This window comes from Manacus vitellinus, unplaced genomic scaffold (assembly GCF_001715985.3).
Source record: "Manacus vitellinus isolate BGI_N305 unplaced genomic scaffold, ASM171598v3 scaffold_43_pilon, whole genome shotgun sequence".
Taxonomy (NCBI): domain Eukaryota; kingdom Metazoa; phylum Chordata; class Aves; order Passeriformes; family Pipridae; genus Manacus; species Manacus vitellinus.
In genome coordinates this window covers 2324958-2327973 of record NW_021940560.1, presented here as the reverse complement: position 1 = coordinate 2327973, position 3016 = coordinate 2324958, and positions in this window count along the sequence as shown.

Sequence of the window (3016 nt, the reverse complement as noted above, 5' to 3'; positions counted from 1 at the left end):
TTCAGGGATTTGCAGGTGTGTTGGTGCAGAACAGGGAAGGGCAGGGAGAGCATCCTGAAAGTTTGCACAGTTTCTCTAAGTGGCTTTTTGAAAGCAGGATTTGTCTTCCAGAAAGGTGGAATTCACCACTCAAAACAAATCCATTGCCGAATTCCAAATATTCGCTGGGAAGAAATCTGTGTGTTTACTCCATGGAAAAAGAAATTAATTAATGAATTAAATCGAGAATTCTTGTGCAGCCAAAGCGGTTTTAGGTGAATTTTTTGAATTCTGTAATTTAGTAAGCTCCAGAATTCCCTATATTGGGACATTCCTGGTGTTGGGCTGTGGATATCCTGATAAAATCAGTGTATTCTGATGTTTGCCAGTGTGAGAGGTTGTGTTTCAATGAGTGCATTTAAGTGAAGTATTTACTGCTTTGACTATAGATTGGCCTCTTCTCTCCTTTTATATTTCCCTCCCCAAATAAATGGATGCTCTGTGAGATTCCTGGTGGGAGATCCTTCAGGAATTATCCTGCAAATAAGGGAGAGCTGCTGATTATTCCCGTCAGTCTTAATTTTTTTTTTTTTTTGGTGGGAATCCTGAGATTTTTCCAACCAGCTCTGGACTCTTTAAGTGGTTGGGAAGTCCTCAGATTGGCCCTTCTTGCCCGAAACTGTGGTGCTGAACAGTGGGAAACGCCGATGAGTGGAACGCTCCGGTCTCCTGGCTGGGATATATCCGGTTTTCCCTCGGGAACGGCCTCGGATGTGCCGTTGTGGAGCTTCCAGCAGCCTGGTTGGGGCTATAATTTATTGAAATGCTACAAAAAGCCTTGTTCTGCTCCTCCTGCCAGTCTGCAGGGACTGATGTCCCCGTGTGATCTCGGGATCCGTGGCTCCAGCTGGAATTGCAGCCACCGGGATCCGCTGGCGCCGCTGGAGGTTTCCAAGTGGGAGGTGCAAATCCAGGCCTGTCCAGCCAAATTTTCCCATCCCATGTGCCATTCCTGGGGCAGCAGCACATCAGCAAAAGGCTTTGCTGCACAGTCCCGGGATTCTCTGATGTAATTTTCCTGGAATGCTACTTCAGGGACGCAACTCCCTTTGAACAGCGCCGGGAACGCGGCGGAAGTTGTGCTTTGTCACCTCTTCAAGTTGTTCTTAAAAGACTCTCCCAGCCCTTCATGTGTGATTTTTTTTTTTCCATGGGGGTTTGTCCCTGAAATGTTCCCAGTTCCTCTGAAGAACAATTCCATTCTTAAGGTTTCAGCAGCTTTTGAGCAGCTGATGAGCGACCGCTCCGTTCCCCGGATTTTGGGAACGTTCGCCTTTTTCCTGGTGTTCCTCTCCTGTCACACGTGTTCCCACATCCCTTTAGGAAACTCCTTCAGTCATCTTGGTGCTGCAGCTTCTTCTCATTGAAAAGCCCATTTTTGAGGCTCTAATACCGATAAATAATACCAGTAAATAGATATTGTCTTTATTTCCGTTCATCTGCTTCCTTAGTTACTTCCTATTTATTTCTTCTTTAAGTTCAAGCCCAGTCTTACAGTGTTTATGTATTTTAAACAACTCTGAGTTACATCATCCCCCCAAATCCTAAAGAATGCACTTCTCAGTCCACCCAATCACCCTGAAAGTTGTAACAAACAATTTCTCTGTCATCTCTCTATTTTGTGAATAGTAAAGACTGACCTTCCCTCAGTCTCTGCTATTCACATGGATTTTAAATGCTCAGGAAAATGGGAGTTTCTCTTCCCAAATGCAGCAGCACTTTGTGACTTCTTAACCAAATTGTCAGACATTCCCAAAAGGAGGGGATCCTGGAAGTATTGATCAAGTTTAAAATAGTCCCTTAGTGGGATCTAAACTTTGTGTTGGCTTTTCTCTGTTGGTTGTGGTTTGGGCTGTTGTTGGGTTTTCTTTTCCTCTTCTTTAAAGGCTGTTGGATTTCAACTGAAATAGTCCAGATTTTAAAAATTAGGAGTGATGAAGCAGTACCTGGTTTGTGCTTTGCCCTGGAAGGATTTTGACAAGTGAAAGTTTTACTTGTGTTGAACGTTTTTTTTACAATTTACACGCTGCAAAATTCTGATTTAAAATCCGATGTTTCCCGTGCCGTGTTCGTTTGTCAGTGGCTTTGTCAGTACCTTTAGTGAGAGCCCAGGGTTTGATCCGGGTTTGATCCAGGCTTGCCCACGATCCCATGGAAGGAAATAAATAATGGATGTGCTCTGTGGAAGTGCAGTGGAGGGAGCACAGCTCAGCTTTCCCACCTGTGGCACAGCTGGCTCAGCGCAGGGAAGATGAAAAGCAGGAGATCAAATCGTCTTGGGCAGGAGAACTGGAAGTGCAGAGGGTCAGGAGGGTCCCAAATGTGAGGAATTATTGCTGGGCTAAAATGTGGGAGTCGTATTTGCGGTTTATTGATGGAAAATAAGGAAATGATGAGGAGAACTGGCATCAGTAGGGAGGATACACAATGGTCAGTATGGATGGGACTTAATTTTGGGCATGAGAGGGTGAAGACATTTCAGGAACCCAAGAAACTGTGGACAGAGAGGAGAGATCCACTTAGGGCTGCAGTGGCAGGAGAAAAAAGCTTGAAGAAGGGGGAGAAAAGTCACAAAAATAAATGAATAAGGCTTTTGGTTTTTAATCTGAGCAAAAATGTGTCTCATGAGAGTCTGAGCCCAGGTTTGGGGGGATTGTCCTGAGCTCTGAGGGGTCTGTCCCTCCCTCCAGGTCAGGTCTGTGGCCTCTCCATCCCTCTCCATACCCCATCCCTGACAGTGGATAGAAGGCTCAGGGACTTACACAAGTGGATGTATAAACTTCATTGATCAGCAGGAACCTCAGAACCCATCAGGCACCTGGACATGAAACCTGGCCTTGCACCACGTGTTCTAATAGCTCCTAATGGATCTGTATTCCAGAACTCCTGCTGCCTTTCCAAGGGAATTTATCTGCCTGTCCTCCACAGCCTCCCTTGCCAGCACCAGGGATGCTCTGATCCCTCAGGAACAGCTTCC